The sequence below is a fragment of the Ambystoma mexicanum genome, chromosome 6q (genome assembly GCF_040938575.1).
Source record: "Ambystoma mexicanum isolate Mex_15411 chromosome 6q, UKY_AmexF1_1, whole genome shotgun sequence".
NCBI classification, from domain to species: domain Eukaryota; kingdom Metazoa; phylum Chordata; class Amphibia; order Caudata; family Ambystomatidae; genus Ambystoma; species Ambystoma mexicanum.
In genome coordinates, this window is record NC_090937.1 from 1,026,267,968 (window position 1) to 1,026,282,505 (window position 14,538).

Below are 14,538 nucleotides of genomic sequence, written 5' to 3' on the forward strand. Positions count from 1 at the left end.
GCCCGATCCAGCCTATGCCATTGCAATCCTCCTTTTAAGACTCAATCGATTGTTGACTAAGGCTAGAATGGCGACGTTCAAGCCAATTAATCTTTCTGTAGATTCTGTAAAAATCCACAGCTCGATTAAACACTGCAACACCTTTGATGTTCGGCTTTAATAGACTTGAGGAAGTCACTCTTTTTTAATATTTTGAGCACTTCAACTCATTAACTAAAGATGAAATATGGATTCATATTTTTAATGCGATTAACATCTCATTGAACATTGCAATAGTAACGTTTCTCCTAGCTTTAAACTTACAACAGAATTAGCATGTTAAATGTGCTTAGTGTCTATTAATGAGCAACTATATGGAGCTATAGAAGTTAATGCTTGTACCTACCTATAAGACCCACTGTGAAATCTTCCTTTTAACTAGAAGCTTTTTTCTTTTATTGGATATTTGAACCGAACACTTTGTCACATGTCAATGTTGAGCGTCACCACTCATACACTTACGAATCTTAAACTTTTTGATGCAAATGTTTTTATTCTTTCGACGTTCTAGTAATATGCCTGCAAACCTTACACTTTTAATGTAAAGCTTTTTTATCCTTCCAGCGCTTTAACAATTATAACTTGTCTCTAGTTTAATTGAAGATTGACCTGTTTAAATACTATGCTATACTGATTTACTATGTATTATGAACTCTCAGGAACAATTCTCCAACTGAAACAATCTGCATTTGATCAGATATCCTGTTAAATGATAAGAGCATGTGTATACCATTGATTGTGAAATCTTGAAGTGACTTTGTGTGATGTAAGCAATGAAATCCAAATACTATATACATGAAATGTAACTCTTTTTGTTGAAAAAGTTGAAATTATCAACCAAAACAACTTTCAATAAATATAAAAAAAATAAAAAAAACAATGCTGGTATTCAATGGATAACTCCCCGATTATCACCAAGGTGGGTGCTGCCATGACTTGTAGAATGGTGGCTAAAGTTAATATCTCAGCTTTACCTTTCACTGGGTACACAGGTGCCTCAGTAATATGATGAGGGGAGGTAAAGGTTCTTGCTTCCCAATCAATTTTGGGGTTGTGTTATTCTCCCCAGGGAATTCCCAGAGCGAGTCATAATTGAGGAGCCTTGATTAAGTTGAATTGGATGCTTTCACTGTGATTATCAAGACAAAGTAATATTACTTTCTGAGTGCATGAGGTCACCAGTTTGAGACATGAACCATCCATTGCTCTGGCATTATCCGGAGTGGTTTTTGTGCAAACAGGTACCGGGATTTACTTTGCTAGTGCTATGTCAATGCAGTTACCTACTACTCCACAATCGATGTAGGCTTCCAATCTCATAATTTAGTGGGTCTGCAGTACCACTGTTACAAGGATAATGAAGTGTGAGTTATTGAATTGGATCCAATAGAACAACCTCAAAATCTACCAGTCATTTCTCTGTGTGTGTTCTCTGCTTCTGTACCCAATAACTCCAATGACCTTCGTGGTGGTTTTTAGTTTTGCTGTGCAGTGCCTTAAGTAATGACCCACATTTCTGCACAACAAATGCAATTGCTGTCCTCGTATTTGTTCCCTCTCCTCATTTGAGAGTGGCCCTCAAATTCCTCCTTATTGTCTACGTTCTGCTTGTGATTTGTTGCTGTACGCTCCAGGGGTTTCTGTAGGATGGACATACAAGGGTTGAGATTTGCTGCAACCACGATTACCTCCTCTCTCTGTCAGTCAGTGATCTAACTACACTACATTTCTAGAAGATCGATTAACTCAAGGCATTTGACTGGAGCGTTCATCACTTGTGCTAGGACATCTTTAGGTTCTCCCCCAAAACCCAGTGAAATAAGGAGGTCCTCTTTTCTTCTGATCAGTTTGCTTTGGCTAAAGGTAGTTAAATGTGACTATACAGACAGCAGCTCTTTATCTAAAGTCTGGCAATAGATTTCTCCAAACAAAGAGCTTTATTAGCTCATTCAGAAAGCCTTGTAAATATCATAATATTGGTTAATCCTTCTTGGCTACGGGTAATGACTGATTGGCAGCAGGGTCCCCTAAACAGGAAAACATGAATGCCACGTTGGTGTCCTCATTCAGAAAGGTCCCAGGCCTACATAGAAATGCAACTTGCACTGGTTCCTAAAAATTGCCTACTTATGAGGGTCCTTGGAGAACCCTTCCGGTGGGACTAACAAAATGTGGGTAGGGGAGAGGACCTTGATAGCAACTGCTGCTGACTAGCCCCCATTTAGGAAATGATACTCCCAACCGGCATAGTAATGCAGTCTCTAGGTAAAGATATCCCTCCCCGCGTGAAACTCGTTCCTTCTGGTGGCTAAGTCATTTGTTCCTTCCATATTTAAAACAAGCTACGTTTTAGGGCCTTCGCTCAAGCCCATGCTGCCTGAACCTCAGCTGTAAGGACTCCAAAAACCAAGATAGGGTGTCTATCTATGAGGACTCCATGACGCCCAGGAAAGACAATATTGTGAGCTTAGCATTCTTTAATGCTCATCTGTATTCTTGGTCTTTCAGGGTAAATCGAGGATGTCCTCGCCTCTCCCCTACAGATTCTGGGTTCACTTTCTTAGTAGCTTAAAGGGAATCTGAAAGAGAGGCATAGTGCTGTCCATCAGGTGCTCTTCTCAGTTTTTCTGGTATATTCTGCATCTCATGTCTCATTCCCTGGAGCTGTGTCCGCACCATCAGCTTTATGGGATGGATTCATGTATGTCACTATGCACTGTGCTACAGGGATGAAACTCGTTGACTCCCCCACCATACTTTATGACCGCTTAAACTCAACCTTAGCATTGTGTACCTTAGAGTGGTCTTGGGAGTGCTGGGAAGTTACTTGAACCAGTTGCATAACTAGGTACAATGATGTATTTCTGCTAATGTCAACTTCTTGGCTAGTTCCTTAAGAAATCTTGATCTCTGTTTCTTATTAGAATCTTTATAATGTCTTGTCTCGTATCTTATATACGTGTTTGTATTAGTCTCTGAAATCCTACTTGAAGTCCACCATAACAATTCACTAATAGCTCCTCTGTTTGTGCTTTCCAGGTGGAGTTAAGACTGAGATTCACTGATGGACACCTAGGTCCGAGTTGTCCGTTCAGTCCAATGATAGGTTACTTTGGATTGAATTTTGAGTGGGCCAGGATGTTGGAGCCCTCCAAGGCAGGACACATTTGCGGCTTTCAGAATGTCCTTGAAATCAGGTAAGTGATGTGTTCTACTACTCGAGGTATCCAAGGAATCAGGTAATGTGAGGTCAGGCAATAGAAGTCCTTCTTGGTGCTCCAGGTGTTTGCAGAATAAGGGGATGCAGGAATCAAGAGATGGTGAGGTTAGGTTATCAGTAAGCTCTTCAATGATAGTCGCATGTCCTCTTTAATGCTGAGCATGTGCCACAACGAAGGGCAGTATTAATTGAGAGATCCCTGCCAAAATGGCTGCCTATATTACCAGTCCACATGAGAGTTTGAGCACTTGCACGATTTTGAACAAAGTGTCTCCAGTGTTGCACCATGCAGGTGCAAATTCTTGGTACCATGTTTGAGTGTGTACTGTACGTGTGTGTCTTTGCTTGTGGGTGTGCAGGAGTACCTTTATACGTCCAAGCTACCTAAACCACATCATTGATGTACTGTAAGTTCCAAGATGGCAAAGTCTTCTTCCTGGTGGTTTCTGGCTTATTGGCTTCCCTGGACCTGCTGTCATGATGCCCGCTACCGGGGAGCCGGTTCAAGCCCTGCGTCCCCGAAAGCGGACATCCAGTCCCCAAGGAAGGATCCAGCAACCCCATATAGGGGCCCTTTGGACAGTGGCGCCAGGCTCATAAAAGACATCAGTCCTGGCGCCATAGGCGCCAGGCTCATTATGGAAGTGCTTGGGTGCACTTACCTGATGCAGACCATGCTGCAGGATCCCAGCCTCCTTGAGGCCTGAAAGGAACTACTTTACCTGTGGGACTAATTTACCATCCGGGCGTGGTCGGGGAAGGATACATACCTGATTGGAGGAAGGATACATACCTGGAACTTCTTCCAAGGCTATTTAAACCCCACCCGAACAGCCACACGTGCTTCGCGTTGTTCTGCATCTAGCAGCTGGACGCTCACCGTCTCTGCTCCTGCATCCTGACTTCTGCCATGCCTGCAAGCATCCTGGATCACCTGCAAAGGAAGAGCAGAAGAGAACAGAAGAAGGAAAAGTCCTTACCTGCTAAAACCGCATCCCGCAGACATCTCGCCGACAATCCTGAAAAGGAAGACTTTTATTTAAAAGCTCATTGCGTCGATCGCTGCAGCGCCGCATTCCACTCACCTTTACAGGGCGCCTCCATGTTCAGCAGCGATCATCCGGATTCGCAGTCACGCCCCGCGCCTAGGGAGAAAAAGCCCAGAACAAAAGGTGAGAGAGAAGGGAATAAGAAAAGCTAAATCTCCATGTTAAGACTTACCTGTTGATGCATTCCCTCTCCATTTCGGGTCTGCGCCGCATCCTGGCATTTCCGGACCCCGGCCCCTAAGGGGAAAAAGAGACATCAGCGTTAATGAGCGAATGAAAAGACATTACCAAAAAACGCTCATTAAAGACTTACCTGATTTCTACAAGGATTTCACGTCTCATCTCGGGTCGGTGCCTGTTCCCCGGCATTCCGTACCCCGGCCCCTATGGGGAAAAAGACACTAGCATTAGTACATTAATGCATGGACACAAGGGGAACCTCTTATCAAAAAACTTACCTGGAAGCCAAGCAAGTTTGGTTCTCACCAATCCGAAAATCCAGTGAAGTAACTGGATACGAACGCGCCCCTGCGTCAGAAGCAGGATGGAGAGCTCGTCCTTCCAGACCCTACGAGGAATCACAGAAGGGTTTCGAGGAGGGTGAGAGGGGAAAGTGGGAGGCTGATTGCATTAGCCCGCAGACAGTTAATCCCCTATTTTCGCCTACAGAAGGATACTTCTGCGAGCCAGACAAGCCAGATTTGGGCGCCCGGTCCAGTTCGTCTTCCGAACCCTGCGCATCACCTTAGAAGAGGTCACAGCAGCGCGAACCAGGCCAGCGCCTCCGTGGGAGTCAGGTGAGCGTTACACCTTCCCTCGCTCCTGTCTGTCCCAGATCAGTGTTCCCATGCTATTCAAGTACTTTTAGTTATTGTACCTTTATCCAATGACCGTCCATGAAATTCCTATACCCAGTGTGACCCCCTAAGTAATCCAAACTTTTCTCCTGGGAGCGGTGGCAGAATCAACGCTGGGAGTACAACGGGCTTCCTTACTCTAGCAGCACCAATGTGTTGTAGCAGCTTCAAAATCAGAAGCCTTCAGCAGATGCCCCTTCCATCTCTAGGCATAGGTGGACAGCCAGATTGGGGGAGAAAAAGTATTGCTTAAATTTGGTTTCGGCTTAATAATGTCAAGCCCTCATGAACCACTATCTCTATCTTTTAAGAAGGTACAGTTATATCTTTAATTTAGCACTGTTTTTCATTTAAAAGTGACAGTCACCCTGCCACCAGATTCATGAGATGAATAGTGACGAATTTGGCTGGGGTATTCATAAAACAGTTACTCTAGTTCAGCTAAAAATAGATTTAGCTGTAGACATCTGTTTATAATGCCATGCCATTCTTTCTCTTGCTTCTAGTTTTTGATTACAGAGATAATGGGGCATCAATAGGCAGCTATATGACAGATTAGTTGCACTATAGCTTTTAAAAGGAAACTCAACTCCTGCATTTGAACATTTGAAGTACATGAAACATTCCGTTTAAAGGTGACCAACTCATATTTCAGCTGCTGGGCTGTTTGGAAACTGTCCACAGCAGAAGAAGTTCACTGGGAACCAAAAGAGGCCCTGGAAATAATTTTCGAAGTGGCCTCATACTACATTTGCAGCATGCCCAACCCTTTTCTTATGAGAAAATCTGAAAATTAAACAGATCACCACAAAAAAAGGCCAGCGTGCAGAGGCCCACCAGGAAACTCCAGAGTTCCCTATAAGGGAGTCCACCCCGGCACAGCAGATGTACACATGTGTTATACACTCACAAGGCCTGAAACCACCCAGGTATAATCAATGACAGTCCCTTTTCAGCAACATACCGTAGGTTGAAAGCATATCTATTTAGCAGAACCACTTTTCTGTAGAGAAACCGTAGAAAAAAATATAAAAATTCCGGATTGAATACCCTCGCAGATGACATTCGTAAACACATAATGTTTGATTAGTTATTGACAAAACGAACACACCTCACCATGTATGTTGCAAAAAGAGACGAGCACAGCCCTATATAGTAATTGTAATAGTAATAATCATTTATATAGCGCCCATTAAAGATTTGTATTGCCCCAATGTGCTTCATGGTTGGAAAGCCCTCAGGGACCGAAGATCATGTATGGGAGATTCTAATATTCTACGAGCTAAGTTTAGGATGTGTATGTGCATTCAGCCAGGTTAGGACCTAGGAGGGTTGGCTGGGCCCCAGCAAGTAGAACCAAGTTCAAACACATGTGTGGGTGCTGTTGGTGGATAAGGATGGAGTCCTATTGCAGGAGATTCAATGTGTGCCCAGATAGACGAAATTATTTGTTTCGTAGGTTGTCGCTGTATACTAATGGCAGAGGTGTTGTGGCACGGCAGGGGTTTCATTGTGGATGGCCAAGCGATCAGCCAGACTGGATTTGCATAGCCATAGCTACATTCTATAGTGCATGAATGGGGAGCCGTGCCTCTGGCATGTGTCCACAGACGTGTTGCGAGTTATACATACCTTAGTCTTGGACGGATTTCCATTCAGTGTCGTTTTCTTAGCTCTCTCAAGATGATAGAGAAGTCGTTCGAGTGCATCTTGGCGGTGTTAGCATACTACCTCTGTGGAGGACTTGGCTGGTGCCTTTCTTTGAGTGCAATAGGAAATGAATTAAATTAAATAGATCTTGCCACCTATGGCCCAGACCAAGAGTATTGTTCCCGTCCCTGACAGAAAGAACTTTTTAAGTGCTTCTTAGTGTGTCTCTGTTCCTACCCCCACAGCTATTAAAATGCTTTCTCTGCCCAATAGCCCGCTGTAACTGGCCCATTTCCTCACTACCCCTAGTGTGACCTATGGGTTTAGTGTTCTGTGTGCTTGGGTAAGCCCTTTGAAAATTAGGTAGGAACCTCCAGCTAAGTGTGTGTGTGATCATAGATGTCCCCTGTTCAAACTGATCCTGCTACCATTGCTATTTCTAGTGGTCCATCTGAATGAGGATTCTGTCCCTGCATCTTTAAGTTACCATATTCAAGGTGCATCAGTATTACTGACGCTGTTTAGTGACCAGATTGCACCGGTTATATAGTCATGGTTCGGGCAGGGGTGGGGGAGGGCTCGGAGGGATGGATAAGGTAGGATCGTCTGTGCGGGTGGGGAGGGAGTACAAGTATCACACGGTGTGCCGCTACGAACACTGCCAGCATCTGCGGTGGTTCAAAAGATTAAGTGTTTGTTTGGGTTTTGGCCAGTACTTGTGTGCGTGGCGCAGGAAGATAGTGCAAGTTTCTCACAGTGTACTGCTGCAAACCCGGCCGGCATCCACGATGGGTTGGAAAGTAGGTGTTTCATTTGGTCTCAGCCTGTACTTTTGTGTTCGGGCAATCACATAAGGAGGAAGGAAAAAGCCAGATTTTGAGGATCTTTCTGAAAGTGAGGTGATTGTCAATGAGACGGATGTGGACGGGCATATAGTTTCAGATGGTTGGAGCTTGGATGAAGAATGAGGATACGCAAGAAATCCGGACAGATCCCAATTCACATACCATTCAGGTACCCACAACTCTGCATCCAGGCTAGACTTTTTCTTGATATCCCGATCCCTAAAGGGTCGAACGGCTGACGTAGAGATACATGCCCGTACGCTGTCGGACCTTACTCCTGTGCTATTAACAATCAATTTGCTTGGGAGGGAAGGGAAGCGGCCACCCTGGCGGTTTAAGAATGAGGGGCTTTTGGATACAGCCTTTAGGGAGGATTAATGATGGGTCGGTTGACTCTGTAGGGACCCTGTGGGAGGGGTTCAAGTGCGTGATCCGTGGGTTGTGCATCGCAAAGGAGTCTGGGATAATAAGGCAAATTAGAAGGGAAATGGATGAGAAGGAGACGCTTATTCAGGCCCTACAGGAGGCTAACCCAATCCCCACACGGGCCCAGCAAGCAGAAATAATGCAAGCTCTCCAGGAGTTTCATACTTTAGCACAGAGGGAAATCAAATTTCTATGGGACAAGATCGCACCTAGGTGATATGGGGAGGGTGAAGCCCCGGGAAGGTCTTTCGCCAAAGCAACTAGAATGGAGGTCCAGGAGGGCAGGGTTGCAGCGAAAGCCGACGAGAGCGGGAGGGATCAATATGAGGACTTCAAAATTGTGCAGGAATTTCAGAAATGTTATTCACACCTTTACTCTACTCAGACCCACACCTCAAGATGGACATAGACACGTATTTGGACCAGGTGGGGCTCTACTTGTGTTTAGAGGGGCAGCAGGAGTAGCTGAACAGACCGCTGACGCTGGAAGAGGTCAAAAGGGCTATCAAGGCGTTGCCATCCGGGAAATCACCCGGCCCTGACGGCTTTACAGCCGAATTTTATCAACATGATGCAGATAAATTGGGCCCTTATCTACTTCAGGTTTATCAACAAGCAGTGGAGATGGGACATCTGCCGGACTCCCTCAGGGAGGCAGCAGTGGTGGTTTTGCTGAACAGCGGGACACCTAGTAATGACTGTGCATCCTATAGCCTGATCTCTCTCATCAACCTTGATAATACAATTCTGGCAAAGATTCTCAAAACAAGGCTGTCCCCGCTAATCCCAACGTTGGTGAGAGCAGACTAAGTGGGATTTATACCAGGGCGATCAACGTCATACGGGTTGAGGAGGATGTTCGGTTTACTGGCAGCCCTTCCGCGGGATGAGCCGGTGGTGGCGGCACTCATTGGCATCCCCAAGGCGTTCGACTTGGTGGAGTGGCCATATCTATTCACGACTCTTCGCCGTCTGGGTGTGGGTGACCTGTTCATTTCGCTGGTGAAACTGCTCTACACAGATCCGGTAGCCAGAGTGAGAGTGAGCGGGCAGGAAACGGAACAGATACCTCTCAGGTGGGGGAACCCGTTAGGGATGCCCATTGTCTCCCCTGCTTTTTGCCCTGGCAATTGGGTCATTGGCAGAGAGGGTCAGGGAGCTGCAAATACATAGAGGGATTAAGCTGTTTAACCATAGAGTCGTGATGTCGTTATACGCTGACGACATGGTCCTGTTCTTAAAAAATCCAATTGTAAACCTAGACCCGATAATGCATGAGGTGTGGGACTTTGGCTCATTGTTGGGCCTGAAGGTGAACATCAACAAGTCTATCATTTTCCCACTAACGAACTTGGTGGATCAGTTCCGGGATAACTGGGGGTTTCAATGGGACATGTTACAGACTTGCTACCTGGGGATCACGATATCCAGGAGCACTGAGTCGTTTTATAATAACCACCTGGTGGCCCTTGACACTGCTAAGAAAGCCATGCTATGTTGGAACTCTCTCCCACTTAACTTTTACGGTAGGGTATCGGTGATCAAGATGAACATATAACCTAAGTTTCATTACATTTTCCTAAATGCTCCAATCCCGGTCCCTGCAAGATTTTTCAGAGTACTGAAGTCCGCTGTTACACACTTCATCTGGGCAGGCAAAAGGGCAAGAATATCCTGGGACAAGATCACAGCCTCATTAGGGGAAGGGGGGCTAGGATTGCCTGATTTCGAGCTGTACTACCATGTAGCGCAAGCTGGCGTCCTTAAGTACTGGTTCAGGGTCCATCAGGATTGGAAACATGTTGAAATAGAGCGGGTGTTGGCTGCCCAGCACTGCTGAGGTCGGTAATTCTCACGGCCCCAAGCCGCTCACACAGGCCGAGACATATGGTTGACCTGATGTGCAGGGCCTGGTCCACAATTGAAAGCAAGATCAAAGGTGATATACTTTACTCACCTGAACTCCCAATTGTTTACATCCCGGGTATCCCCTTAAACCAGGAGGTCCAATTTATATCTCTGCTGGATAGGCTCAGGGTGGGCAAAATTGGGCAGCTTTTCCCGGATGGCATGTTCATAACGTTGGAGTCACTGAAAGAGATGGGGGAGCTGACAGCACTTGATAACTTTTTATACTTTAGACTTAGGGTCTCCTTGCAGCATTTGGTCTCATCATTTACCAGACAACCCAAAACCGTGCAGGTATTAGATAGCATAATACGGGGAACCCTGGGGACTCGGTAACATCTACACTATATGCCAAAACTTTGGCCGCTCGACCACTGCCCTCAGCCAATCCCAAATCAGTCTGGGAAAGGACGCTGGGGAAGGAACTGTAGACAAAATGCGGCGATACTGTTGTGAGATGACCAGGAAGGGTGCTATATGCACCAGATTTAAAATATCAGCACCAATTCTATTACACTCCCGCTGGGATAAAGATGTTTTTTCCACATACTGATGGGAGGTGCCCAGGATGTGGGGGTTAGGGGGTTGATTTTTTCATATGGCTTGAGAATGTGGTGAAGTTCATTGGTTCTGGGAACAGGTATTTGAGGTGAATGGGGATATTGTTGGTCGGGAGACAATACCAAAGCCGGAAATAGGCCTACTGGGATACTCTAAGCAAATTCCTAAAGTCACCAGGAAACTAGTCGGCCTCTTGCTGATCTTGGCAAAGAGGAGGGTTGCAATGGCGTTGGGAGGTAGGCAATGCCAGGAGGTGGAGCAGTGGTCCAAGGATGTGTTATATTGCAACGACATGGAGACCAGGTAGGGTAATATGCAGGGCAATAGATTGGCGGACAGACAAATGTGGGATGCATATATACTTTACCTGCTGAAGGGAACGTGGGAGGCGGGGGGTTGCCTCTCCCCACAGATCTCCCCTTAGAAGGCCTCGAAAGAGGCAACACCCACTGGAGACTCGCCGCGCACATTGAAGGAAAGTGTGGCGCCTTTGGAGGGCAACTCTCCCTCTGGTACTGCCCAGGAAGGGATGCACTAGAAACTGGACAATTCAACTGAAAGGCCACTGGACTCGGCCTGGGCCTGCAGAGATTCCACAACAACTTTGATGTCGTAATTCTCACCTCTAACTTTGTCTCACTAATGTGTCATTGCCAGCCTGCAATTGTCTACCAGAATTAAGAGGTAGATGAGACGAGGAAACTGTACCGGGGATGGGAGGGGATAGGAAGGGGGGCGACTGTCATTTTGAATTCCTTTTTTTGCATTGTTTGCAATAAATGGCAATGAAGAAAAGTAAAAAAAAAAAAAAAGAATGAGGTTCCACCCAGTCTGGTGTAGTTATATTGGGATTAACTAGGAGAAAGGCTGCGCTGGATCTAAGTATCCTGAAGGGTTGATAGACTATTAGTTTGTCTTGGAGGAATTCTGGGCCTGTGTTGTGACTGGCACGGTGAGTAATGCACATGGCTTTAAAGGTAGTTTATCATCCAATAGGGAGTCAGTGAAGGAATCTCAGTGTGGGGCTGTTGTGTTCTCTGGGAGGGAGGTCAATGAGCAGGCAGGCCACAGCGCTTTAGACTCTTTCTAATTTCCTAGGTAGGCAGTTTGTGTAATCTAGGCGAGAGAGGATGATAGTGAGGATGGCAGAGATTTGTTGAGGATAGGTGAGGTTGGGGAAGATACACCTGAGGATGTGTAAGTGGAGGAAGCAGGTTCTGGATATGGAGTTGATGTATTGGGAGAGGAATACATCTGTGTCCAGTGTGCATCCAAGAGTTTTCACCATAGTGGAGGTTGCTGGGGGGGGGGGGAACTAGAGAGTGAAGTCAGCGGATAGGTTGGGGAAGGAGCACAGTTTTTCTAAAGACTAGGATTTCTGTTTATCTAGGGTTAAGGATGAGTTGGTTGGCCATCATCCAGTGGTCAATATCCGAGAGGCATTGTAACAGATATGGCCATGTGGAGCCTGATGATTTTGAAATTTTAAGGATGATCTGTGTATCGTCTGTGTAGTTGTAGCGGGTGAGATTGTGGGAGAGGAGGCGTGCAGGAAGTGGGCTCAGATAGGTATTCAAGAGGAGGGGGGATAGGGAATCTCTGTGTGGGACCCCTTTTGGCAATGGGCGGGGTGAAGAGGTGAAAAGGTGGAGGAGAATGGTTTGCAAGCGATGAGAGAGAAGATCCACGTGAGGGCAGTGTCTTGGATTCCAAAAGAGTGCAGCCTGTCGAGGAGAATGGTGTGGTCAATGGGATTGAAGGCGACCGAGAGGTCCAGGAGAATGACTACAGTGCATCCTTCCACGTCTGCTGTTTTTAGATTGTCCCAAAAGGACACTCGGGAGGGCTCAATTCCTCAGAGGGGTCTGAAGCCGGATTGTGCAGGGTCATGGAGGTTGCTTCAGTGTAATGGCTGAGTTGCTTGTATAATGTGTGGTCCATTAGTTTGGCCATGAAGCAGGTGTTGGAAATGAGCTGGTAGTTCTGAGGAAGGAGTGGGTCGAGTGTAGTTTTTTTGAGGAGGAGTAGTTTTTAAGGCTTCCAGGACGATTCCTGATTTAAGGGTTTGGTTGAGGATTGAGCGTGCAATACTGCTTGCACAGGTTGAGGTTATAATGTTTTTGAGGAGGGTGGGCACGAAAGGGTCCTCAGGGGATTCTAATGGGTGGCTTGGTGCTAGGAGTGAGAGGGACTCCTGGTGTGTGATCGAGGAGAAATAGGTGAAGGTTTGCATCAGGAGGGAGTTGGGACAGGGGATGGGAGGAGGGTGGCCATTATTTGTATGTAGAGATGATGGCAGAATGTCTGTCGATAGCGATGTCATGAAAATGTTCTGATAAGGCATTGCATAGGGATTGGGAGTTTGGTCAAGGTGGGGGTTGAGCAACCTGGTGATTTGAATTCAGAGATGATTCTATGCAGTTTCTTGCTTGGGTTGCGAGAGTTCAAGATTCTGTTCCCATAGAATTATTTTTTGTTTTGTATTATTTCTGATCCGTAGGCCCTTGTTAGTCTGACCAGGGGAGGTTGTTTATGGGGGATGTGTTGGTTATCCAGGTCAGTTCTAGAGGGTGCTTGTGGGTTTTTATAGATTTGAGGTGGGTGGTGTACCACCTGGGTATAGGACCTGATCTCTAAGAGGTCTTTTTTGTTGGGGTGAGGGATTTGAGGGGATTGGAGAGCCAGTGGTTGAAGAGATTGAGAGGCATTCCTGGAGGGAAAGTGCTGGAAGTGAGTTGAGGAGGGAGTTGGCTAGATCTGGGGTGATAACAACTTTGTTCCAGAGTGAGGTGAGAGGTGCAGAGGTTGGTGGAGGCCGGGTGTGGTCTTGGGAGGGAGCCAGTGGTGCAAATGGTAAGAAGAAGATTGCTGAGTGATCTGTCCATGTTAGGAGGTGAGGGGACAGAGTGTATACAATGTTTGTGGCACTGAAGACCGCATCAAGAGCGTGTCCTGCAGTGTGGGTGGGTAGGGAAATGCGTTGTCAGGTTGAAGGCTTCTAGGTTATCTGTGAGAGAGCAGATCATGGGGTTTGAGGGAGCATCACACCAGATATTGAGGTCACCTAGAATGGCGAGTGCTGGATGTGGGTTGAGGGTAGATGACAGAGCATAGGTGAGTGTGTCTGCAAAGCTTTTGTTTCAGCCAGGGGGGTCTAAATGACTAAGAAGCTGTGAAAGATGGAGGGTGATAGTTGGAATTTTACCAGAAAGGATTCACAGTCTATGGGGTTGGCTATGGTGTCCTTGATCAGCAGAGGAAATTGGTGCTTGTGTGGATTTCTAATCCCCCAACTCTTCTTGAGCTATTCTGTACAGTCAGGTTGTAGCTGGGTGGGTGGGGGGAGGTCTTGAGTGTAGTAGTCAGCAAACTAGGTCACAGTGATGAAAAGGATGTCTGAGTTTTCATCTGAGATAAGGCCAAAGATGTTACATTTGTTTTAAGAGACTGACCTGGCATTGCTGAGAATGCAAGAGATTTGGTGGGTTGAGCTGGATGGCATGTGCTTGCCTGGTTCCTGGTGGGGATTGTTGAAGGGGTGGGTATGGTGGGGTGTGTGGTGGCAGTAGGGTGAGCGATGGGCAGGCCAGTGAAGGGCACTGTGGGTGGATGGCATGTGCATGCCTGGGTCGTGATGGGTATTTTTGAAGAGGTGGGAATGGTGGAGGGAGTGGTGGTGGTGGGGTGAGGTATGGGGAGGCCAATGGAGGGTATTGTGGATGGAGGTCAACAATGGGAGAGGGAGGAGATGGGGAATAGTTCTAAGACCGGGTTGGGTGCTGGAGGGGAGGTTTGGGTGCTATTGCGAGGGGGCAAGGGTTGTGATCTGGGGTGGAGCACGGGTGATGCTAAGTGGGATCTGAGGTGGCTGAGGCCTGCGCCTTTCCATTTCTTTCGTGTGACCAATGGGGAATGGGTGAGAGTGGGAGGTCCGTTGAGGATGGGGATTGCTGCAATAAGAGAAGGGAAGTGGGAATAGGGGG